General features: G+C 42.0%; 1 protein-coding gene across 2 annotated transcripts in view; it reads left to right on the top strand.

Annotated features, from left to right (window-relative positions):
* The window catches only part of Rec114 (REC114 meiotic recombination protein), an 83387-nt gene that overhangs the window by 34579 nt on the left and 21615 nt on the right, over positions 1 to 27193 (top strand). The gene's annotated exons all lie outside the window — the stretch shown is intronic.

Here is a 27193-nt window from a genome sequence, read left to right as displayed (position 1 = left end):
TAATATTACAGCACTTCATTTCTTACTGGGCTTGGTAGTATATACCTTTAGTTCCAGCACTTGGGAAGCAGATGCAGACAGATTTCTGTGAATTTGAGGCCAGTCTGGTCTACATAGTGAGTTCCAAGACAGCCATAGTTACAGAGAGAGAGCCGTTCTCAATAAGCAAAAATAATGAGCATTTAGTCTTATTGAATTCATCTTTATCATAGAAGCATTTGATTTTCAAAAATTGCATACATGTGTAAGTGTGGTAGAGCTAAGAATACATATTTAAAGAATATTTTACTCATTAAGGAATAATTTTTGTCAATTTATTCATAGTTTTCTATATAGCCACAGAATAAGAACATGACATAGCAAACACATTTGGATTATAATATATTTAAGTTGCAATTTTATGGTGATAATATGTTTATACACCCTCTGACTTCGTATAATTAAGTTGTGTTAGAATTGTATAATTTTTCTCATGAAAGGTAGGGACAGGGCATCTGTGAAAAAATTTGGCCACATTTGTCTCAGGTCTTTTCTACCTGCCTGTTCTTGCAGTGTGGACAAGGTGTGTATGAGATGAGCACCAAGAGCCTTTTTACTGCAGAGACTTGTAAATGTGGCTTTGTGGAGACAGGCTCTGTGCAGCCCCAGCCCCACCTCAGTAAGGATGCTCATGCTGTCCACTTCACTGATGCCTGCTCAGTCCTGCGTGGCTTCTCCCTTCCTGGTGAAGAGAGCCTAACAGTAGTGATGATCTCTTCAGTGGGCTGTCATCTTGTCCTGTATCACAGACCCATATGTTTAAAAAGTAGGGTATGGAACCAGAGAGAACATTTAGTGGTTAAAGAGCACTTGTTGCGCCTGCAGAGGACTTGGGTTCAGCTTCCAGCACCTGTACTGTGGTTGACAACTATTCATAACTCTAGCTTCAGAGGCTCTGACATCCTCTTCTGACCTCTGTGGACACTAGATACATACACAGTGCACATACATCCAGCAGGCAAAACACTCATACATATACACACACAAAAAAAGAATCTAAAATAACTGAGATAATTTGTAACTCCTTTGGGCTGTTTCTCCAAATTTAAAAACATCTCCCTCTTCACCTTAGAAGCTGTGAAGCTTAAGTCTCAAGCCAACATTCTAGAAATGGCCTGTGGGAAATTATTTCTCAAGACTTTGGCCACTGTTTCCAGCCTCTCCTTTTTATTTCCGTTAGTTCTGACCCATCTTGTTTGTCTTCGTGTAAATGAAATGCTGCCTTAAACTCAGAAATGAAATAGTTTGAGGCTATTTTAATTTGTTTGCTTGGGAAACCTGGCTGATTCTAGAAATGATGGAATTCGTGGTGTTTTGTTTTATCTCCTTTTTATTTTTTCACACCCAGTGCTAATGTTCTTCAAAAGGAAATCATCTCTCTGTTCACCTTCAAGGAATATTACATTCCTATTTATGTGAACCCTCTAGCCTACAAATGTTAATTTACTCCAGTTAGTTTTAAGTCTTCCTGTCTCAATCTGAGAACTTTCTAAGACGGACGATCTAGCACACATTTTTGAAATTAGGTTATTTTCAGGTAAACGCTTTAAATTAATGCCAGTCCTCTCCCTTCCCATTCTCTCCTCCTTTCTTCTGACAGTTTCACTGTGTAGCCCAGACTTTCCTTGAACTCACAATCCTCCTGCCTCAGCTTCCTGAGTACTATGTATGTCACAGTACTCATCTTTTCTTTGGCTATGTTTTCCGGAAAAATAAAGGGAAACAATTCTCCATAATGTTACTATTCTTTCACTCATGAACAACCATTGGCATCAACTGAGAGATGGTTGGGTTAGAAAAAGTAAACCATTTTGCTAGTCTGTATTTATAGTTTCCCATCCCTGAGCATGCTTTAGAGTACATGCAGTACATAGTTTCAGCTGTTTGTGAGCTCAGGTCCCTTTCTTGCTTTTCAGCTCACTTTTGGAATCTGAAGTCATCCTCACCACTAGTGTGCTGCTATAACAAAATATCATAGATGGTCCTCATTTCCTCTCGTGATGTAGGGGATTGTTATACAGTGAAGGTTGCCCTCTGCTTCCAGATGGTGCTAGGTTGCAATATCCTCCAGGAGGAGGAGCACTGTGTCCTTACACTGTGAAGGGATGAATGCTGTGTCCTTACAGGGGGGAAGAGCAAAAGCGAGTGAACCCACTTAAGTCTTTCTGGGACTTAATCTCATTCGACAGCACTGCTCGTGTGACTAAATTCCCACCTTGAGACTCACCTCTTTCTACTGTCGTGTTGGAGATGTAGTTTCAAGATTTGAATTTCTGAGCACACAATCTGACCATAGAGGGCTATAATCTGTGAACTGAAAACAAAACGAAACATTCCAAGTACTGCTTCGTTCCTAGTCTCTAACACCCGGCTGTCCTAAGACCACAGTCTCTTAATGTGCCTGCCCAGCACTCCTTCCAAACTGGTGATGAAGATGATGGCTTTGCTGGTGGCACTACCAGATACTGACCGTGGCATTTTAGGGTAGAAGGAGAAAGTACACTCAGTGCCCTGGAACTGGGATTAAGTACCTTTTTCAGTTCAAGGAAGCTGTGTTGGTAGATCTTGTAGAAGTGAGGTTCTTTATTGTTGGCTGCATTTCACTTGCGGTGGACCACCATTTGTTCACCCTCTTTTCCTGTGGGTGCATATTGCATTCTTTCTTTTTTTTTTTTTTTTTTGGTTTTTCGAGACAGGGTTTCTCTGTATTGTTCTGGATGCTGTCCTGGGACTCACTCTGCAGACCAGGTTGGCCTCGAACTCACAAAGATCCACCTGCCTCTGCCTCCCAAGTGTTGGGATTAAAGACATGCACCACCAATGCCCGGCTATATTGCATTATTTCTAATTTGGGAGGATTATTAATAAAGCTACTGAGAACGCTTACATATTAATTTTTAGGTGTTACCTTACTTTCTCTTGGGTAATACCTAAGTGTAGGATTACCAGATCAAATAGTAAATGAGTATTTAACTTTACAAGGAACTTCTGAACCATGTTAAAGGGGAGTGGAGGATTTTGCTCTCCACCAGGCATGTTTGCTTGTGTGATGTGTCAATCTTTGTAGTTTCAGTTGCTCTGTTGACTGTGCTGTGGCGTTGTGCTTTAATTCTCTGTTCCTGGGTGGTCAAGGGAGCACACTGTTCAGAGGGATGTTGGCTAGCCTCACTGATTCTGCCTCCCAGAAGCCTTTCTTGTGTTCCTGTCAATGAAGCTGTATCCCTGTCCCCCCCAGAGGTCAGTCCAAAGCAAGACAGCCAGCAGTGAGGCTTCTAAGCAAAGGTTAGCTTTTGTTGTGTTTGTACTTGCCATGCAATGGGTAGCACAGGGCTCATCTGTGTCTGAGTTTTCACCCCTTACTGTTTTTATGGGGCTTTTCTAAGTTGATGTGTGAGGTTGTTTACTCTGTTTAATGAACCTGTCACAGTGGCCAACACTTTATGTTGATGGGATTTGGATAGTTTTTAACTATCAAGAAACACTATTCTAAACATTTTAGTATGTCTTTTGGTGAATGTTATATGCTGTTTTCTCAATGCTAACTAGGAGCGAACTGGCTGACTCGAGAGTGAGGTGGCTGCATGAATCCTTGTGGGTGCTGTGAAAATGCTGACTGTGGGCTGAGGAAATGGCTCGAAGGTAAAATCACTAGCCAAGCTGGATGACCTGAGTCCCAGCTCTGGAACCTACATAAAAATCTGGGTGTGGGGCCTTTAGAGATTTCTCTTTGGTTAAGAGCACTGGCGGCTCCTGCAAAGGGCCAGGGTTTGCTAGCTAGCACCCAGTGGCAGCTCACAACTGTCTAACTCCAGTTCCAGGGGATCTGATGCCTTCTTCTGACCTCTTTGGGGACATAGTGCACATACATACATTCAGGCCAACACCCACAAAAAATAAAATGGGTGAGAGGAGCTGGAAGTGGTGGCTCACATCTGTAATCCCAGCACTCCCGTAGCAAGATAGGAGGCAAAAAGGGAAGTCGGTACCAAAGCTTGCTGGCCAGCTAGCCTATAATATACACAGTGATATGGCAGCAGAAAGAGCAAAAAGAGACTGCCACAACAAGGCCAAGGTGAGGACCAACTCCTGAAAGTTGTCCTCCATCCCCTCATCAAGTAAAATGAACACAGTAAAAATTTTAAAGAATGTTGAATGTGAGCCAGCATGCTTGGGCATCCTTTTAGACGCTGTGGGTCTGACAAACTCCAGGGTTATACTGATGCCACCGCGGCAAGAGCCCAGCATCTGACAAGGTGTAGATGTACTTGTTTTCAGCTTTGGTAGACACTGCTGAAGAACCTTCCCAAATATTGTGCCTAATTTTCATTCCTGTGGGTCACAGGGTGAGTTCTCCATATCTTCGGCAATCTGTTCCTGAAATTTTCTGTTTTTGTTTTGGCCATTTTGGTAGCTATGTTGTGATTCCTCCTCCTGGTTGTAATTTATGTCCTAGCTAAACAGTAAAGTTATTGTTGTTTGAAGCTGACTTGTCCCCACCAAAACACACATTGAGACTTGGTCCTCAGTGTGGCAGAGTTGTAAGGTGGAACTGAAATAGACATTTAATAGAAGCTGCTTTTGAAAAAAATAATAGTAACTCTTCACATGGGTCCACAAGGAGATAAGAGCCTAACATTTCTGCCTTCATTCTGTCTCTTTGGCCACCTGTTACCTACTCATAGGCCTGATGATCACTGTGAAGTATCCGCCAAACAAGTCTCATTCCTTTTCAAGGCTGAAGAGGCTCAGGGACAAGTTATCTTAAACCATGAACTCCAGGAGTAGAAGTCATCTCCTGAGGACTATACTGCTTAGGACTGCCTTGTAGAACCAAGACTGAGGTAATGGTCTGCTAGGTCACACTTGCACAGCTCGCCTCCTTACCCCAATTCTACTACTGTTTAAGCCTAAACCTCACCTCACTACCTTAGGGGCCACTGGATTGCTGTATTTGTACCTCTTTCCAACATGGCCATATGGACTAGCCCATCTGCTTTTCTCTCCTACTACACCAAGTTGGCGGCTGGGGAGGGTGACTGAGCCTAGCTTGGTCTGACCTATGGAGCCTAAGTTTTTACCTTGAAAACTCAGGTATCCAGGTCTTGGAGTAGAACTCTGGGTGATGGCTTAATGTCTTCCTGTATGAGTTGTTCTCAAAGGACAGTGTTGGTTTCCACAGGTGTGGTTGTAACATGAGTGTGGCCGCCGCACATTTCTGCCACAAAGTGGAACAACACAAGTCCCTCTCCCAAAACCAAGATGATCCCAGTGCCACACCCTTCATTTCCCAGCCTCTATCATGTGCCCAGACAAACTTCTGCTTTATGCTAGTTACTGATGTCAGGTACTCTGTTATAACCACAGAAAACAGACCAAGATAGGAGTGGAATGAAGACGTCTGATGTTTATAGACCAGAAAAATATCCTTCTTGTGTGAAATCTTCCAGTAATTTTTCTGTCAGGTTATGTTTGGTATAGTTTTTACTTCTGCTGGTTTTTTCCCTTAATTTTTCCATCTTTGCTTTTCTCTGCTCTTGGCTAACCTTACTCTGTTGCTCAAGAGCTGATGTGTTTCTATGGCTTCAAAACACTGTACCTTTACAGATTTATCTAATTTCATAAAGCATAATCTTAATTTATCTCCATTTTCCATCTTACTTATTTTTTTACACTGAGGTTTGGAGTTAGCAGTTTAGCCCAGTGATAAGAGTACAGGCCGAGCAAGCACCAGGCCCTGGGTTTGGTCCTCAGCACTGAAAGAAGACAGAAAAAAATGACAACTTGCTGTTAGTTTTCTCCTCCATTTCCGTTTCTCACTCTCAGCGCAGGCCCTGCATTGGTTTTGTGTTTTCTTTGCCGCCTCTGTGTTCTTGCATGCAGTTCCTCCCCTTTCTCCCGTTCCTCCCCTTTCTCCCGTTCCTCCCTTCCGCTTCATCACTCCTCCTTGTCGTGGAGGTACCACATCTAGAGACTTGCGGGCAGGTCCATCAGCAGTAACCTCCGCTGTCCTTGAACAATAATAGATTTTCATTTCAAATATTACATTTCTAGTATAAATTTGTGTTCCTCACCATCCCAGAAACCTCTGAGGAATGGACTGAGAGCCTGATGTAGCAGAGAATTGTCTCTTATTCCTTCTGTAAAGATATTTCCCAACCATGAAGCCGGTTGCACACTGTAGATCCTTATCCATGTTTCTGCCCATTGTTTTTAAATAGACTTTTTTGTTTGTTTGTGTTTTCAAGCCAGGGTTTCTCTGTATAGTCTTGGCTGTCCTAGAGCTCACTCTGTAGACAAGTCTGGCCTCGTAACTCGGAGTGTTAGGATCAAAGGTGTGCTCCACTACCGTCCAGCCAGATAGACTCTTTCTGATATCTTGGATTATCAACATCCTAGGACACAGTTGTTGAAATGTTCACGATGGACAGTAATACAGCAGGAGACTGTCAGTGCAAATGGAGCGCTCCTTACTTCTATGCCCCTTCGTTGCTTTCTTCCCTACCTCTCCTTACTTATTCCTGCCAGCATCTCCTCACATTGCCTTCTCACTGAACTCCCCTCCCCCAAAGCCAAGTCACTAGTTGAGTCTTGACATCGTTTCTGATCTAGATTTCTCTAACCATGGTTTTCCATAAATTCTTCAACAGCTCTGTCACATGAATGACATCAGTTCCTAGCACTGATGTAATTTTTTCCTAGTTTACATTTGTTTTAGCATATTAATTTTGTTAGGAGAAATGTTTAAGGTGCCTTTTTTCCTGTGTTGTAGTGTGTTTGTGTTTGTTTATCTTCCTCAATTGTTCTCTACTTTATCTTTTGAAGCTGGGTTTCTTGCTGAGCCTGTACCTTGCTGACTGAGCTGGACTAGCAGGCCAGCAACCTCCAGGAACCTGTCTGTCTCCACATACTACTGTTACAGAGGCACTCCTCTGTGCCCAGCTTTTACCTGGGGCTGGGGATCCAAACTCCAGTTCCCACGCTTGCGTGGCAAATACTTTACTGACTGACCCAATTCCCCCACCCTCTAAGACATTTTCATACTTGAGAGTTCAAAACAGTTAGATTGATTTTTCTCTTTTTAACTAAAATACTTTTTGTTTGTGCAGTTGCATGTGCCCACTCTTGTGTTTGTATGTGTGAAGGCCAGAGGACAATCTCATGAGTCGTCACCAATCAGGGTCTCTCATTGGCCTAGATTGTGCAAGTAGGCTAGGCTGGCTAACTGGTAAACCAGGAATCCAGCTGTCCTCCCCTTCCTCAGCACTGCAATTACAAATTAAGCTACCACCTACCACGTGCTATCATACCCATACCCATGTATCTTTTTTACGTGAGGCCTGGGGTTCGAACTGGTGCCCCATGCTTGTGCAGCAACCACTACCACCTGTGCTGTCTCCCTAGTCCTTAAAATACCTTCACATTTTAATATGTCGCTTTTCTCATTGTAGGATAAAGTTAAAAGTTGTATAACTTTCTGTGAGGCTTAGTAACTCGTGGTACTCAGATGAATTGTTAATTTAAATGGGCAATCTAATGTGAGTGGGCTAGAGTATATATAGTCAAATATAAATCAAGAACATTATGGAGATTTAAATAAGTCACTCACCATAATCAGATAACAAGCACTCTAATTGGGAGGCTGAAACAGTGATCTTTGACCCATGCTGTGCTATGCTAAGTGTTCTGTGGAAAGAGTTTATATCCAGCTTCACTGATGGGTAATGGCTCTGCTAAGTAGTTCAAGGCCTTATCTCCCCACTCTAAGAACTGTAATTGCATGTTCTGTTGCGCTCACATATCGACCTTTATATGTATTTCTGGTCCTCCTTCAGACTGTAATTTTTTTATACTTTGTGTTCAGTATGAAAATCTTAAGAATAGGAAGCCAGTAATACTAATACTGGCTGCATCGTTTCTTTTTCTTACCTCTCTAAAGTGAGTTGTAACTTTTCGTAATGCTTTTAAAAGGTGATCGTTCTGACACTTGACATTCCTCTTCCTATTTTCATCTACTAATATACTGGAGTCAAACATACTTGCCAGTGTTTATTTCAGAGCTCTTGTTTGGTTTACTGGATTTGTGGTTTGGACAGAAAAAAGTCTCTTTTGAGGCTAAATTCTATTTGATTTGTATGTTTCCTGAACTTTGCACAGTATGTCGCTCACTAGTCAATCCTTTTATTTATATCATAATCCAAAACAAAACATCGTAATTACCAGAGCGTTAAAGATGCTTTGCAGTGTCCACCTTTAAGAGTTAACTAGTGGGGCTGATGGTGTGTGGTTAAGAGCATTTGATGCTCTTGCAGAGGACCCAAGTTTGGTTTCTAGCACCCATGTCTAGCTGTTTACAACAGCCTGTCACTCTAACTCCAGGGGATCTGATGCCCTCTTTTGGATCCTGTACTCACATGCACAGACTCACATGCAGATGCATAAGCATACACATAATTAAAAATAAAACATCTTTTAAAAATGCTTTCATGTTTCTCATACTATTTTGAGATAATTCTTAGATTAATTTATGCCCTTTTTGCTCTTATCAAATTAGGTGGCATGGGAAGGCTTCCGGAGTCTGCTTATAGTAAGAGGTTACAGATTTGGGTTTTTTTTTGCATAAAAATTACATTTTAAATAGGAGTCTCACCTCCCATAGTATTCAAATGTACATCAGGTCCAACAGGATTAGTTTTATCTGAATTATTTAAAAATAGTAAATCTTGTATTATTATTGAAGAAAAGCTATCTAAGATGGTTGATCTAGAATCAATTAAGAGACAAGCCTCTGGCAATTCCTGTGAAATTATTTAAATTAGGTTAATTGAAGTGAAAAGACCCACCTTGAGTATAGGTAGCTGAATAAAAAGGTGTTGCACATGGTAACTAACCTACAGATATCACTCAAATCTTAGCAGTTATTTTATTATCTATTGTCGGATTCAGGGTCGTAGCATTTGGATATCAAATTATTCACAGAGTGGATTAATGTGATGCTCATGCACATATACTTGTGTTGCATTTCAATGGTTCCTTGGTCTCTCCCAATTTGAAAGTTGCTTGGTCTTTGCTTGTTGTGACCTTGACACCTTCCAGGAGGACTGGCCAGTTATGTTATTGAATAGCTCTCAATAATGAATAGCTGTTCACCCTCTCCTAGTTCATCTCAGGGCATACTGGCACACCTTCTTGCTGGTGCCATTGACCTTGGTCACTTAGTTAAGGTGGCATCTACTATCTTCCTCCATTTTGTAGCTATTCTATGTCCCATTAAAATTAGTATCGTCTGAGATAATCTGAGATATGCAAATCCTATTTTCTACTCTTTGATTTTCATTTATTTATTTGGTGATGAGAATATGTGTGTGCATATGTGTCCTTTGTGTGTGTGAGTGCCATCATGCACATGTGGAGATCAGAGAACAACTTTTGAGAGTTGGTTTTCTCCTTCTACATGGGTTGTAGGAACTGAACTCAGTTCATCAGGCTTGTACAGCAAATGCTTTTACCTGCTGGGACATCTCACCATTCTTCTCAATACTTTGCTGCCCACTAATTTTAGCATCCGTTGATTTGGGGGAGGCTGTAATAATTTTATTCTGCTGTCTTGAAAAATGTTCTTCTGTCTCTGTTATTCTTTTTATATTTTTAATCAAGGTTCTGCTGGAATAAAGGTCTTTATTTTTTCTCCTGTTTCCTTCTATATTCATCTATTTGATGTAAGTATGGATTCATGGATAGTCACTTTACCAGTAGAGTTTATCCTTCATTGCCGTTGTTTTCACCCTAACACCATGGTATTAACAGAAATGTTAATGTTCTGAACTTCTCGTGTATCGTGAAATTCAACTTTAGGCAGTATATTGAACTGTTCTCTATCCTCAGTGCCCTCAGGGGTACAATGAGGTGTAACAGGTGTTCTGCTGTGTATGATAGATTTGTAAACTACAAAATGTAATACAACAGTAATACTAATGGGGAAGGTCCTTCTGTATGCTGTGAGTATGTGTTTCTCTTATTGATTGATGAATAAACACTGATTGGTCAGTAGCCAGGAGGGAAGTATAGGCAGGGCTACCAGATTAGGAGAATGCTGGGAAGAGGAAGGCAGTAAGTGAGTCACTAGAGAGACGTCATGTAGCTACTCGGAAGACAGGATGCTGGGAATTCTCTGGTAAGACAAGACTATGTGGAGATACTTAGATTAATAGAAATGAGTTAATAATTAAAAGAGAGCTAGCCAATAAGAAGCCTGAGCCAGCCAGGTGGTGGTGGCGCACACCTTTAATCCCAGCACTCAGGAGGCAGAGGCAGGTGGATCTCTGTGAGTTCGAGACCAGCCTGGTCTACAGAGCTAGTTCCAGGACAGCCTCCAAAGCCTGTCTCAAAAAAGAAGAAGAACAGGAAGAAGAAGAAACCTGAGCCTTTGACCAAACAGTTTATAATTAATATAAGCCTCTGTGTGTTTATTTGGGATTAAATGACTGCGGGATCAGGTGGAACAGAAACTTCCATCTTCATAATACTGTTGGTATGTAGTTATTAATCATCTGTGAATGAACAGAGAACTGGGTCTCTTCAGGACCAGACATAAAATCCTCTGAGCAATCAAGGCTACAAGAAACACTCTGAAGGAACTTGAGACTTGGGGTTCAGTTTAGCTTTTGATTTGTTTGGAACTGCATGTTTTCTTGTCTTTTGGCTGTTGACTTATGTGCTGTATGCTGCTCAGTTGAATCACACCCTCACCCTTCCACCCATATTAATCACCTGTGAGTGAACAGAAATCTGAGTCTCTTCAGGCTATCCATTTATTTCCACATGGAGGGTGTACTAGCTGCTTTTGTGTGTCAACTTGACACAAGCTAGAGTCATCATAGAGGAAGGAGCCTCAGTTGAGGAAATGCCTCCATGAGATCCAGCTTTAAGGCTTTTCTCATTTACTGAGCAATTGGGGGGTGCAGCACATGGTGGGTGTTGCCATCCCTGGGCTGGTGGTTCTGGGTTCTATAAGAAAGGCTGAGCAAGCCAGGGGAAGCAAGCCAGTGAGCAGCACCCTCCTTGGCGTTTGTATCAGCTCCTGCCTTCAGATTCCAGTCCTGCTTGATTGAGTTCCTGTCCTGACTTTGTCCATTGATGAACAGTGATCGGGAAGTGTAAGCCAAATAAACCCTCTCCTCCCCAGCTTGCTTTTGTCCATGGTGTTTTGCTGCAGCAATAGAAACCCTGAGTAAGACAGAAGGCCAAAGTGAAAGGAGAAGTAGAAGTGTAAAAGTCAGAAGCAGAAGAAAGCCCAGGTCACAGAGAAAGAGCACACAAATGCTTACATTTTGCTGTAAAACTTCTTTCTGAATTCACTAGGATATCATGCAATTAGTTATTGATTTTTGAATGTTAGTTTTTAAAACCCCCATATTTTATATAAAAACAAATTGCCAAACCAAATGTGGTTTATGAAAATACAGTTTTTAAAAATCTGTCATGCGATTGATGTGGTGTATGTACGCATGAATATATGTGTGTGTGCGTGCAGGTGTGTGTGCAAGTGGCCAGGGGTTGATGTCCAGTGTCTTCCCTCATCACTGCTTGCCTTGGTTTTGAGACAGGGTCTCTTTAGTGCTCATCTGTTTGGCTAGGCTGGCAGCGCCTCTCTCCGCCCTCTCCTGATGCCAGGGTTATGGACGCACACCTCCACGTTCAGTGTTTGAACTCGGGTCTTCATGTTTGCTCAGCAGACTCTTCCCTGAGCCATCTCCCAGGCCCCTTGACTTTCCCTGTGTCTTAAACAGATGCTTGGTTTGAGTTATCACCACTGGTGTACTTCATTAAGGATTTATGAAGCACACAGGGCCATGTGGTGTTGTGACTGTCCTTATTCTTTGCATTTTTTCCAGTTTTGCTTGTGAGTCTCTTTAGATACCTGTGACAACACTGTGTGTAAAGTCCTTGATGTGACTTTTTCTCATTAAGTTTCTGAATCAATACATATATCCTTGTGACTAAGATCATTTGTGTCTCCATCCTGTTTGCTGTAGATATTTAGAGGATCTATTGAACACTAAGTTTGTAATTTAAGTTGGGTTGTTTTCTTCTTCTGCCTGTCTTTGGCAAAGAAGGTTTTCTTTCTTCCTGTTACAACCATCAGGCAAAAAATAGTCACCTAAGCTGCTAAGTAGGTCGGCCTGCCTGAGCACCATGAGGTGGAAAATCCTGACAAGTTTCCTGACTTCAGCAGTTGTCAGTGATGGGGGGGGGGTAGAAATAACGTCTTGACTCAAATATCCAAGGAGAATAAGTGAGTCTCCACTTTGTTCAACATTTCTAACTGAAGAAACAGCTTTCTCACCATAGAGTGGGGTTTTTGTGTTTTTTCTTTTTTCTTTTTTTGTATTTCATTTTAATGAATATGGTCAAATAAAGGCATGAAATCAGTGTGTGAAAAAATAATGGTCCATAGGAAATAATTATATGACTGGATCTAGGCTATTTTGTTCCTTAATATAGTAAAGGATTAGAAAACCATTTGCCTCAATGTGTATGTGTATGTAAAAGTCAAGAGAAGGTACTGTTAAAAGGGAGTCATATGCTAGTAATCTTGAGGATATCGGTCTCTGGTGTGGATTTGTAAATTCCTCTGAGATATCAAGTCTGCAAGAAATGCTGTGAGTGAACTTGAGACTCAGAGTTCAGTCTAGCTTTTGACTTGTTTAAAACTGAATGTTTTTCTTGTCTTTTGGCTGTTGACTTATCTGCTGTGTGATGCTCAATTGAACCCCACCCCTCTACCCCTATCCCCTTGTTACTGGCCTACCAGGTACTAAACGCCCATGGTGACAAGAGCAGGTGAGTGGGCACTCTCATGAAACCACTGTGAAGGTATTAACACTTCTAAATTATTAACACTTCTAAATTAAGCTGAACTTTTATGTATTGGGGCTGAACTTTTATTTAATTGGACTGAACAAATTAGAAAAGATGGGTATGATGAAAAATATTTTTGATTGCTACAAAGTCCAATGAATGTTCTAAAAAGCAAATTTAAATACTGTGCACCAAAACTAAGTTTTTCTATTTGATATCTAATCTAGCCTTTCTTGCTAAATCTCCCAGTTTAGTTGACAAAGAACAAGGTAGTTTTCAATTAATCACATTGAAACGAAGTGTTTGTGACACGGGCTTGTCCTTTCATCTCCATTGCTATACCTCAGTTTAGGCCACTACTGTCTCCTGTCCAGGCCACTGCAGTGACTGCCCTCTGATCACTTTTCCCTAGTCTTTATCTCATGTGTACTGGCATCTGAGTAGCCACTGTAAAATCATGTTCTCGCTTACCCTTTCTTTTGTGGCTTCCAGTTGCCGTAGGACAAGGCATGGAGCGAGGGGCCCTCTGTGATCTGACCCTCTTGGGTTGTCAGTCTAAACCTGTCTCCTCCCAGTGTGATGTGAGGTTCCCCGGGCACTGCAGGTTGCCTTCTCATCTTTGCTCTCAATGTTTCTCCACCTAGCACTCTATTGTCCTACTGAAGGCTCCTTGTCATGCTTTAAGACAAAAGTTAAAACTTTTTTATCAAGGTTCTGTCAAACATGCACGGGAATATACAGAGTAATACAACGATCCCTTATGAATTCCTCACCCAGTTGCTTAGTCTTAGTCTCAACATTTTTAGCAAATTTTCCTTTTTGGTTTGTTTGTTTTCTGAGACAAGGAAAACTATATAACCATCTTGGCTGTCCTGGAACTCGCTCTGTAGACCAGGCTGGCCTCAAATTCACAGAGATCCACCTGCTTCTGCCTCCTGAGTGTTGGGATTAAAGGTGTGTGCTACCAAGCCTGGCCATAGCTAAAGCATGCTTAAGTCAACATATTACAAACACTTACTCCATGTCTTCTGCAACACAACTGACAGTAGCCTAGTTATGGAATCAATTAGATGTCTCTGAATAGATAGAAAATTACATTCCTGATTATGATGATCCTTAGTATCTTTTCATATTGGCAGTCCAGGTTTCCTCACCTCTGAATTGTCTTTGTTCTGTCTTGGTTCTGTGTCCATTCTGCTAGCTGCTTCTTTGTCAGGAACCTTTTCCCAGTCTGCAGTTGGCTTTTTGATAGCTTTCATATTATGTAAGTTTTAATTTTGTATGTGTATGCAGTATTATTATGAGGTCCTGCTGTGTGTCCTTAGACTGCTTGTCTCAATTCTTAACTCCACTAAGGTTCCTATGGAAATAGTTTTTGGTTGTTGACTGTGTGGGGCCATTTCTTACTGTCTTTGACACAACTAGTTAGGGCACTCTTCTTGTTTACCAGTGCCCTTTGCCCTGTATGTGATCCTGTCTTTTCATACCTGTCACTTAGGTTCAGTTCTCTGTCTCACGGGGCCTAAAGTTCACACACACACACACACACACACACACACACACACACACACACACACACACACACAATCTGGTTATTCCTAGGCTGTTGTAGCTATGGGAGAACCATGTTCTTCACTTGAAGAGCCTCTTTTAAATTTTTGTTCTTGGGGAGGGCCTTGAAGAAGATCCGCCTGAGAGCTGTGATTCACATGGAGAAAACACACAAATCCTTTTTGAAATGACAAATAATAAACATCCATGGCCTTCTCTTTTTGTGAATAAACATTTCCGTAAATGTAAAGATGTAAAGAATGCCTCCATAGAGGCTCATCATTTACTTACTGAGTCCACTCCCATTTGAAAAGAAGGAGGCTTCCTTGTTCTTAGAAGCTGATTTGAATCTGGTCTTTTATTCCATCCATTTCATAACAGTGGAAGGTAGTGAGAACTGAGGAGCAGGGCTCTGTGCTGTGACCCTTCCCTTTCTAAAATCTTTGCTGTGTCACCTTGGTTCTGCCATTGGTGTGGCTTCTTACTGTCGGAACTGTGCTGGAATAGCAAGAGGTGGTGTTTGTGCCAAGTCAGCCTGTTTGCTGCGTGCTGTTAGACTCACTGCTGCTTATGAAATCTAAAGCGATGCATATGGTGCTGGTGTTGTGTGGCTGGAGTGCCACTGGAAGCGAGTGCAGGTGGGAGTGCTGTGCTTTAATAGTTGAGGAATACCACAAGAAGTCAACATAAGTGTGAGCAGAGCACTTGTAACCGGTTTGATAAAAATGAGGATTTAATTCACACATACAAGTGTTCTCATCAAAATAATATTCAGTCATTTGTAGGGTCATTATGACAGTTGTGTGAGAGAACAGATGTAAATTCGTGAGTGACTTTTATAAATGTTTTTATATATCTGAGGGGTCAATGATCACGCCATATGTAGAGGTGCTTTGGAACATGGAGGGCATCATAGGTCTGGGAGGGAAGTTCATGTACCCGTTCCACAGGAAAGTTTTCTAAATCATCAAAGAAAAGACCAAGTGCTGGTTATATAAAAATGGAAAGCTTTGGTATATCAAATGACATCTATAACCGACTAGAACAAAAAAGGTCTTACTAAAAAAAGCCTTTCTAGCCAGGTGATGGTGGCACACACCTTTAGTCCCAGCACTCAGGAGGCAGAGTGAGGCGCATCTCTGAGTTCAAGGCCAGCCTTGCAGAACAAGTTCTAGGACAGCCAGGGCTACACAGAGAAACCCTGTCTTGGAAAAAACACAACAACAACAAAAAGGCTTTCTAAATTAAAAATGAAAACTGCAGTTTAAAATTAGGTAAAGGGGTGCACACCCTTAATTCCAACATTCCAGCACACTGGACATCCTGGGCTACACAGTGAGACTCCTTTTAAAACCAAGCCAAACCTTATGCTATGTAGAATAAAAGATTGATACAGAAAAGATGCATAGAATAAATAAAAATAAGGAAGATTGATACAGTTTGCTATATGAAGCCATCCAGACTTTTATATGAAGAAAATAGCATAAGCAAGATTTGAAATCGAGAACTCGTGATAGAGTACTAGTTCAAACTGAAGCATTCATTTCCTGTGCGTATAAATGCCTAGAACTCAGTAAAGTATAACCCAGCTAAAATGAGCAGCAGAGATACTGCCTACAGCAATGTGTATATGATTTACTTAAAAATACAGCAAATAATCCTGGTGGTGGTGGTGATGGTGGTGGTGCACGCCTTTAATCCCAGCACCTGGGAGTCACAGGCAGGTGGATCTCTGTAAGTTTAAGGCCACCCTGGTCTACAGAGTGAGTTCCAGGACAGACAAGGCTACATGGAGAAACCCTGTCTTGAAAAACAATAGCAACAGCAAAAATTCATCAAACACCTATAACTGCCTGAATGTGCATTAAGATGTAGGTTGGGACTTCACACAAATTTGACTTCAGGGTTGTCCTGAAGAAGGGCACCCGGGTGACTGGGTGGCATGGCTGGGAGGAGGACTTCCCTTTCAAAGCAGAGTGCTTCAACCTTTTTATTCTCTTTCCATTCATAAACACAGATATTAGATAGCAACTTATGTGTGTGTGTGCCACATACTCTATTGTTACAGCCTGGAAACAATAGTCGGAGCATAAGGTGGTGACGGTATTTCCGTTATAACAGTGTTCATGAGAATTAACAAAAGCTGGAAGAAGATCGTTGTATAAACAGCAAAAGCTAAGAGCACAGAAAGGAAAACAGACATCTGACGTGAGCGGTCTGGGTGCTAATAGGACGGAGCTTGGGCTGTACTTCCTCAGGAAGTACTGCAAAGTGAGGGTTTCCTCAAAGCAGTCGGGTCCGTATGGTAGACATTGAGAATGATAATTCTTACAAATACATAGTAGCATGAAAAGGCTCTGCAGTAATTTTAGTGAACAGAGCAAAATTTGGAATATAAGTACAGTTTAATTATAGTCATAAAGTATAAAGAAAAACTAGGAGAAAATTCTTTAAAATGTGAAAACAAAAGGGATGCCTATTTCCAGTAATTAGAATGAATCTGTGTGACTAAAATTCACCACTTTTCCCTCCCTTCATCCCTTCTCCTACTCTTTCTTTCTCCTTCCCTCTCTTCCTTCATCCCCCGCCCCCTTTTCTGTGTTTGGGCAAGGTGGTTTACTTGAAATCTCAGCATTTGAGAAACTGTTGATTTCAAGGACAGCCTGGGCTACTTAGAAGGCTCCTATCTCAGGGGTGGGGTGGGGCTTGGATGGGAGTTGCCAGGCTACCAGCGTTTCCTCCCTCAGATAGTTCATTTGTTGTTGGTGGTGGTGGTGGTGTTTTTTTTTTTTTATAAAGTTTCTTTTAACTTCCAAATATTTTTACTACTTACGTTTGTCCTTTGACAGTTTTTGACATGCACATAATGCAAACTGAACGCTCACCTTCACCGGCTCCCGTCTCTCTCCTACCCCTGTCCATTTCCCCTGTTCCCTATGAATCTCTTTATCATACTTACATCTGTTAATTTTGTGAGCCCCTGAGTTTGACAAGGGTCACCTGTATGACTGTAGAGCTATCTGCCGGAGAATAGTGGCTCAGCAGTGGATCCACAACCTAAGACAGTGACCCTTTCTCCCCAGTCTGTAACCAGTAGTTCTGTAGTAAAGGGTAGGGCCTTGTGAGCCCGCTCACCCCTCCATGACAGGGCCCACCACAGGCATCTGCAGTTAAGTTCCTGACTGTATGGTTGTGTGAGGTCTAGAGGATGCATTTTATAGCCCTTCATCCTACATTTTGGCTCTCACATAGTTCTTCCCCTCTTCAAGCTTTTATGTGCTTACTACCCCCTCTTCTGCTGTGTTCCCTGAGCCTTAGAGGGGGTGGTATAAATGTCTTGTTTGGTGTGAAACCCTCATTAGTCACATATTCTTACCTCAGGCAGCACCATGACAGACTTTAGAGATTCCCCCCCAAGGAGGGTCTCCTCCTCCCTGGGGAATGATGTGGGGATTGAGTGGGGGGGGCTGGGGAGACTGGTGGAGGGACAAGGGAGGAGGGGTGGGAGAGGGAGCTGGGACTAACATGTGGAACATTCACATTTCTTTCTTTTTCTTTCTTTTTTTATTTTTTTATTTTTTTTGGTTTTATGAGACAGGGTTTCTCTGTATTGTTTTGGAGGCTGTTGGTCCTGCCCGGTCTCGAACTCAGAGATCTGCCTGCCTCTGCCTCCCGAGTGCTGGGATTAAAGGCGTGAGCCACCACCGCTGACAATATTCGCATTTCTAATTTAAATAAAAACATATATTGAGAAAAAATCCTAGGACTCAAGATTAAGAGGTGGGTAGATTCTGTGAGTTCAAGGCCACCAAGCTTTACACAAGACTGATCCAGTCCTAAAGAGAAACAGCTCACATAAAGATGATCTCAGCACCTGGGATCACACATCTTTAATCCCAATATTAGGAAGGTAAATGAGACAGGACCAAAGTCTCAGTATCAAGCATTCATTCTCCAGCCACATTGAGGATAGGAAGACCTTCAGTCTCAGGATTATACAGCCGTGCTGAGGAGAGGCAGCAGGATCAGCCCATTCAGCCTGAGGTGGGGTAAGAGCCAATTGGCCTGCTACTTTGCTTTTCTGTTCTTCAGCTTGAAGTTTGAACCCCAATATCAGTCTCTGGGTCATTTATTTTTTGTGTTACACTTCCTCCTCCTCCTCTTCTTTCTTCATCCTCTTTCTCTTCTTCAGTGTCATAAAAGAGATTTTCCTTGATGATTTTTTTCCATTTTGTTTATCATTGGTATATGGGAAGACTGCTGATTTTTGTGTTGCCACTTTCTAGAAGTTGTTTGGTGGAGTCTTTGAGGTTTTGTATATAGAATTGTATGATCTGCATATAGGTATACATGGACAACAAATTTTTTCTATTTATGTCTTTTTTATTTCCATCTTGCTTTGTTGACCTCGCTAAGATTTTAAGCATTCTATGGAATAGGATTCAGGAGAGTGGACATCCTTGTCTTGTTTCCGATCTTAGTGGGAATGCTTGGAGTTTTGCTCTACTTATCATCACATTGGCTGTAGCTTGTTGCATGTAGCCTTTATAATGTTAGGGTGTGCTTCCTCCTTCCCTTGCCTCTCATGACTTTTGTCAGGAAGGGTATGAGATTTCGTCAAACCCCTTCCTGTGTCTGTTGGGATAATGTGACTTCAATCATTGACTCCATTTATAATGCCAATTTGATCATGGTGAATGATCTTTTTGCTATAATCTTAAATTCAGTTTACAAATATTTTATTTTTATCTATGTCAATAAAGGAGATCAGACTAATTTTTATTTAGTCATTACCTTTTTCTAGTTGTGGTATTAGTGTAGTACCATCTTCATGACACCTGAAAGCATTCCTTCTTATTTTAGGAAATAGCTCTTCAAAGGTCTGGTAGAACTCTGCATCAAATTCAACTGGCTCTGGCCTTTTTTCAGTAGACTTTTTATTACCACTTTAGTCTGGTTATTTATTGCTGGCTATAGATCTGTCTAAATTATTTTGGTTTGATTTAATCATCTAAAACTGCACCCATTTCTTTTAGATTTTTTTTCTCCAATTTTGTGAAATAGAGGTTTTTGAGATATGGTTCCTATGCGTTTCTGAATTTCATTGGTGCCTGTTGTAATGTCTCCTTTTCATCTATGATTTTTTATTTGCATTTTCTTTCCCTTTGGTTGCCAGTCTCCCTTATCTTTCAAAAAAAACCCAAAAACAAAAATCCCTCTTAGTTTCAGCAATTTTTTGTATTTCTTTTCTATTTCTAGTTCATTAGTCTCTGTTATGATCTTAATTCCTTCCTATTTACTGTAGTGGGTTTGATTTGTTGTTGATTTTCCATGGCCTTAAGTTGCATCATTAAACTAGTTATTTGAGAGCATTGTAACTTTTTTTTTTTTAGTGTAGGTACTTAGTGTTATGAACTTTCCTCTCAGAACTGCTTTCATTGTATCCTGTAAGTTTTGGTATGTTGTGTTTTTATTTTCATACACATTCTAGGAATTCTTTGTGTCCCTAATTTCCTTAGTGACCTATCCCTTGTTCAGTGAATCCATTGTTAATCTCTAAGAAGTTACGTACGTTCTGCAGTTTCTCTTGGTTTAGTATCTAACTTCACTCAGTTGTGTTCACATGGGATGTTATTTTGATTTCCCTAACTTTGCTGAGGCTCTGCTTTGTGTCCTAACACATGATCCATTATGGAGAAGGTTCCATGACCTAAGTCTATGGGACAGTGCTTTTAGAAAGTGAACTCACGAAACTGGGAGGAAAGATGGCCGAATAGAGTCGGATGCTAGGGGGATGGGGAGGTCAAACTACAGATGGTGATGCCATGACCATGCTGTAGCCAGTGGCCATGTGGAAGACCATGATCTGTGCTGCTGCTGACTATAAAGGACAAGAAAGCTTTTTTGCAGTGGTATTGATGACTGCAGACTCACAGTTAAGAACAAGAGACATAGAAAGCTTTGGTGACAATCTTCCCTACCCCACCCACTCCCAAAAGAAACAGTTTGGACAGGAAACCATTGATGAGAACTTTTTTTTAAAAGTGTGACTTGGCACTTCTCCCCTACAACTTTCAATATCCTTTGTTTAGTCTGTGTTTTTAGTATTTTAACTATAATATATTGTTGGAGGCTTGTTTTCTGGTCCTGTCCATTTGATGATCTGTGGGCCTTATCTGCCTAAATGAGTATCTCTTCCTATAGACTTGGAATATTTTCTTTCATGTTTCTTTTGGGGGGGCGTTCAAGACAGAGTTTCTCTGTGTAACAGCCCTGGCTGTCCTGGAACTCTGGTCTCCAACTCTCAGAGATCCTCCTGCCTCTGCCTCCCAAGGGATTAAAGGCGTGCGCCACCACGGCCCTGCTTCTTTCATGATTTTATTCAAAATATTAACTATACCTTCAGTCTAGAATTCTTTTCTTCTTCTATGCCTATAATTCATAGGTTGACTTTTTCATAGTACTGCCAAGTTCTTGCTTATTTTGTTTCTGAGTCTAAAAGAAACAATCATTTTCTTTGAGTTCTCTATACCCTGTCTTCAGTCCTTGATATTCTGCTTTATTCATGCACTGTTGTGTTGGTGACTCTTCCCACTGAACTTTTCATTAGACTGAGTCCACTCCTTAGTTCATTTCAATTTGCATTTTCTTTAGTCTATCTCTTTATTGAATTGATTGAAAACTCCTGGATTGTCCTTATTGCCTCATTCAGCTGTTTGTTTTAATTTTCTTGACCCTTAGTCATTTTATTTCAATACCTTTAAAATCAGTTCTGGTGTCTGTGCCCTCTTTGAAAGCTTTGGATGATTGAGCATGTTTATAGTTGTTATTTTGAATTATGTGTCTTGAATTTTGTCTAAATTATTCTCCTTGAGGAACATTACTGTGGGAGTGGTGATTTGGGCAGGGGATATATTGTCTTGTTTTATCATACTGTTTGTATTTTTGCTATTAAACCTGGATATATGGAATTAGAATATTGATTTTCTTTTGATGTGAATTTATGTCCCAGATTTTGAAGGCAGGCCACATTCTGGGACAGGTATTTTGGAGAGTCTCTGGGGGTAGTGTCAAGGGGCAGGAGCCTCGGTGGAGGAGTGGGGGTGGTGTTTCTTACTGGTTTGAGTCTGGGTCCAGGGCTACAGCATCTGCATAGAGCAGCTAGGACATAAAGGTCTAGAGGTAGAGTGGTGTGTGGTCCAGTGTGGTGCACATAGGGCCCCCTGGGCTGAACAGCTGAGGTCCAGAGCAGGACGGGGACAGGGTCTCTTGGCTGTGGCTTGGCTTATAGCACCCCTCTGTGATGGGGTCCTGTGGGTCTGGAGGTGGCCAGGTCATTTTAAAAAATATATTAATACATTAATATATTATATATTATATCTGGAGTTTCTTTTTAAAACAAGTTCTTATGTTTATATTTTTAAATTTAATAATGTTTCCATATTTCAACAAATATAGTTAGATCTGTGGTTTTGCTGGGTTTCTAAAGTTACATTTGCTCAAGGTATATTGGCAGTTGACTTTTAGGGAATGTTATGAGTTGAATCAGGTCTCATCATATACTGAATCTCTAAGCTGATGGAATTTGGAGATCAGGCCTTGGAACATGATTAGGTATGGACAATGTCATGAAAGGAAACTTCTAATGAAGCTAGTGACTTTGCAGGAAGATAGAGAACTCTTTACTATCTTAAGCATGCACTAGATTCTAGACTGTGTGAGTACAGTGAGTGGGTAGCTGTCCACCAGCCAAGAGGTAAACCTTTACTGGACCTTAATATAGCCTGCCTGCCCCTGGCTCCAGATGTCTCAGCCCTCAGAACCATGAGAAGGAAATGCCTTTGGCGTACCCAGTGTGTTAGCTAGTTTTGTGTCAACTTGACAAAGCTAGAATCATTTTGAAAGAGGGAAAATACCCTCCACCATATTGGCCGGTGGGAAAACCTGTGTGGTGCATTTTGTTTGATTGATTGTTGATGTGGGAGGGTCCAACTCACTGGTGGATGATCTTTGGTGCTATAAGAAAGCAGGCTGACCAAGCCAAGAGGAGCAAGCCTGTAAGCAGCATCCTCCATGGTGTCTGCTTCAGTTTATGCCTTTAAGGCCCTGCCTTCCCTGGATGATAGACTACAAATTGCAAGATGAAATAAATCATTTCCTCCCCAAGTTCCTTTTGGTCATGTTGTCTTAGCACAGCTATAGAAACCTATCTAAGACACCCAGCCACTGAGCTAAGTGTGGGCAACTTTTCATGAATATAAAATGGTGTTAAGGGCAAATAATATCTACTTTTATATTTCCCACAATCTTTTTTGTTTCGTGTATATGTGCTCATCCGTATATATGAGCTGGACATGTGTGCATGTGGGGCCACAGGCTGATTTTGGGCATCTTTCTCAACTGTTCTCCACCTTACTTTTTGACATAGGATCTCTCACTAAATCTGATGATTGTCTATGTAGCCAGAAAGTTCTAGGGATCCTTCTGTCTTTATCTACTGGTGCTAGGATTACAGTTGCATGCTGCCACACCTTACTATGTAGTTGGTTGGTTGGTTGGTTGGTTGGTTGGTTGGTTAGTTGGTGCTGGTGACCTGAATTCTGATCTTATTGTTTGCCCAACAAGAACTTACTTACTGGGCTATCTTCCCAGCCCCCTTCTCCAATCCATTGTACTAAGAAGGAATTGAACATAAAGACCACTTTCTATAGCTTTAAGCTACAAACAGAATTAGCATTCTGATTATTAGTTTCCGATTCTGAGTTTCTGAGAGCTTTAGACAGACACTCACAGTTAGCCCGAAAGCAACCTACCATGAACTTTTATGATCTTAGAAGTCTGGAGAAAACTAGATTTTCATGGGAGTGCTAAACCCTAACAGTCAAAGCCAAGATAGGGAAAGGTCTGCCCAGGAGGTAAGACTGCTCTCAGGCTGCCTCAGAGCAAGTAAGCTAAGGTCAGTACAGAGCATTAGAGAATGTGCAGGTGGAGAGCTCAATACCAGGAAAGTCGCACTGGGAGAATGTGCTGGAAGATGCTGACAGCCAACGCCCTGGTGTTTTATGAGACTACCCCTTAGATTCACATTCCTTCCTAGGAGCTGAGAACAGCACTAGACATGTTGTTCTGTGACCTTGGCCCTTCCTTGTCTTAGAGGCATCGGGGTGAGAAGGCTCCTGGGACTTGATGAAAGTTTATGATCTCCACATCTCCTATTTATGAGTCAGGTGTGCAGTGTTCATCTACTTCATTCATTCTGTGTGTTCCCTTGCAAGTCATACGAGAGGTTTTATTTTTATCAATAAAAATAGGAAGCTATCGGCAGATTCAAAGCCAGTGAGTGACAGCCTGTTACATTTTAGATAGAAACATTACATTTTGAAGTTGTGTAAGAATAGGAGGGGTGGGCAAGAGGACATAAGCGACCTAGGGAAGATGGAGAAAGCGGCTTTAGGAAATCAAGAAAGAAAATGGCAGTGTCAGCACGGGTGAAGGGTCTTTATGGAAGAGCCGTGAGCAAGGGAAAAGCAACAATTCAGAAATGAGTTGAGGTATGAGACATGCGGGGCTTCTGGTCTCCCCAGCCTTCTGCAGTTGGCCTCTTCCCTCATTCTGGGTGCTTAGGAATTCAGAAAAGAGCCAGGGCTGGAAGCAGATATGTGTGGTGACCATGGCTCTGGTCATAGGTGATTTGAGCTGGAGGTGTCTCTGAGTCACTCAAGCAGGATGTCTGTCCATCTTACCATTTCTTGGTCTTGGCTGTTAGCCTCAGACTTCTTTAAAGGTGTCAGAAAGGTCTGTGCTGGAGACCTGCTGTTTAAATTGTGACTGAGCCTGAGGTGTGGTGAAGACAGGACACTGAATAAGGGAGCAAAGGAGTCACAGAAGCCAAGACAGAAGTGCTGTGACAAGGACGGGCAAGTGGTCAGCTATGCTGCTACCATGGTATTGAGGAAGAGCTAAAAGTAAAAACTGCTATGTTGTTAAATGAGATGTGGAATTTTGAAAATGCTGTGGCAATTGGGCAGGGAAATTTGGATGGATATTGTGCTTCTAAAGCTATGAACTCTGGGTTGCAAGTAGCACAAACCTATCTTCTGTTCTTGTAAACAGTAAGTTTACAAGATTGTAAGAGTAAGACTGACTGCCTCGCAAAACTGCAATGTACAGGAATCGGGGTGCTTTTCAACACAGCGAACCCAGGGGCTCACACACTATCACACCCTCCCAGCTCGACTTTCCTTAGGAAGGCTTGCTCCTGAGGGGCCAGCAATGGCTGGTATATTGATCCTTTAAACAAACAACCCTAATGGAAAGAGCCTCTCCTTCACAGTTGTAGCAAAGGTCCCAACATTTACTAGCTTATATGCCTCCTCATAAATGCAACCCAGTGATCAAAAGCAGTTACATATGCTGACAGTTACCCTGCTGACAGTTATCCGTCTACCTCTGCAGCAAGGGCAAGTAAGAAATTAGCTTGTCTGGAGCCTTTGAATGGGGGCAGCTGATTTCCCAAAGGAAAAGAAAGATGTTTCCTTAAAGAAGAGCACGTGCTATGAAGGCAAAACCAACAGATGTTCATTTTGTTGTGAAAAGAAGCCTTCGGTCCAATGCATCTGAGCACTTGCTTCTGTATGGGCTCTGCATTCCCTTCTGGTCAAAGGAAAGGTGGTTGCGTGTGCTTCTGTGGTCTGGGAGCCCGAGGTCTACTTCTCATTCTTGAGAGGTTGTATTTAATCTGCTGTGTGTTCTACTACTTATGTAGAGATGAACAAGTACTCTTGAAGACAAATTTGGGTCAATGAGCTTAGTATTTAAAACTTAAAAAATATTGTATCACATTGCCAGAAGATAGAGAAGTGATATCCTTTTGGTCTCTAAAACCTTTTAGCACAACAGGAAGGCCCTTTTGGGAAACGCTGTCTCTGTGTTCAGCCTGCACGTTCCAGTCACATCTGCCTTCCCACCTATACCACCTGCTTCTTTACTCGGGTTTCTACTTGTCCTTTAAATGACGGCCTAGGGTTTGGGGAAGATGTTGGCAGCGTCTCTTTATTAATGTCTAATTAAATAATACTGAAAGTCATCTGGGTGCCCTCTACCCCCACCATCAATATAAATAACTTGTTATCCTCAGAGGTAACCCTTTCCAGTATGGAGGCCAGCAAAATACACGTACACACATGCACACGTTAGATCTTACATTTTGTTGCCCTCTTAACCACAATCACCTTTTGTTTGTTTTTAATGTTTGAGCATGTGTAGCTTTTTAAGCACCCTTCCCTGTCTATGGGTTCAGCACTACAATTTCAGTTAGTTGTTGGCCCATTTTTCTTTGACTAAATAATTGTTGTTAGCCTGTGAAGTTATCTGATACTTCATTTGTCAGTGATTTCTGATCAGACATGATCCTTACATTGTGAAGTGCTGGCTGGTTTTTGTGCCCCTTAAAAGGGTTTTTGGGGGTTTGGGGCAAGTAGGTAAAGTATTTATCAGTTTGACCATTTGGAAACTCGTGTTGATTCTCTCTGGGGTGGGTGTGGAGTGGCCCTCACCCTGCAGCTAACTCAGCAGCATTTTGAGGTGTGCTGTATCCTAAGCAGCCTCTGCATTCTGGAAGCCTCTCAACTCTGGCTGCAGAACAGTTCTCGCCTGTGGGACTGCGTGACTGTCTCCCTGGTGCTGTTTCTCATTTCGAGGTTGCTCTTGAACAGGGTTTGTGTCACATCTGCAGTATCCAGACTGCAGGTCAGCCAGAGGCTCCAGGGCCTCTGAGACAGGCTCTGAAGCTCTGCCAGAGAGCAGTCTAGTCTCCCAGCAGTCCTGTGTCCAGAGAGCAGTCTGCTCTCCCAGCAGTCCTGTGCCCAGAGAGCAGTCTAGTCTCCCAGCAGTCCTGTGTCCAGAGAGCAAGCAGTCTAGTCTCCCAGCAGTCCTGTGCCCAGAGAGCAGTCTGCTCTCCCAGCAGTCCTGTGTCCAGAGAACAGTCTAGTCTCCCAGCAATCCTGTGTCCAGAGAGCAGTCTAGTCTCCCAGCAATCCTGTGTCCAGAGAGCAGTCTAGTCTCCCAGCAGTCCTGTGCCCAGAGAGCAGTCTGCTCTCCCACAGTCCTGTGTCCAGAGAGCAGTCTAGTCTCCCAGCAATCCTGTGTCCAGAGAGCAGTCTGCACTCCCAGCAATCCTGTGTCCAGAGAGCAGTCTGCACTCCCAGCAGTCCTGTGTCCAGAGAGCAGTCTAGTCTCCCAGCAGTCTTGTGTCCAGAGAGCAGTCTGCTCTCCCAGCAGTCCTGTGCCCAGCTCTAGCCACATCAGTCTTTTCCCATCTCTTTTCTCTACTCAAGGCTACGAGCTCAGTAGCGTCCCCTTTCCTTTGCCAGTCTGAATTTTTTTCTTATTAATTTTTAAAGATTTTTGAGATGGGGGACTGGCTGGAGAACTGGCTCAGGAGTTTAGGGCATTTTGTTTCTTTTACAGAGGACCTGGGTTTGATTTCCAGTACACACATGGTGACTTGCAACCTCTGTAACTCCCATTCCAGGGGCTTTGATGCCCCCTTTTGACCTCTGGACACCAGACATAGTGCAAAATGAACATAGATAAATGCAGGCAAAACATTCACATTCATAAAATAAAATCTATAAATCTCTTTTTAATGTTTGAGACAGGGTCTTATGTAGTCCAGGCTGGTCTTGAAGTTGATAAGTAGTCAAGAGTGACCTTGAACTCTGATCTTCCTTCCTCCCTAGTGTGG

The sequence above is a fragment of the Mesocricetus auratus genome, unplaced genomic scaffold (genome assembly GCF_017639785.1).
Source record: "Mesocricetus auratus isolate SY011 unplaced genomic scaffold, BCM_Maur_2.0 Super-Scaffold_100022, whole genome shotgun sequence".
NCBI lineage: Eukaryota > Metazoa > Chordata > Mammalia > Rodentia > Cricetidae > Mesocricetus > Mesocricetus auratus.
The sequence above is the reverse complement of the archived record's forward strand: the minus strand, read 5'-3'. Positions and strand labels throughout refer to the sequence as shown.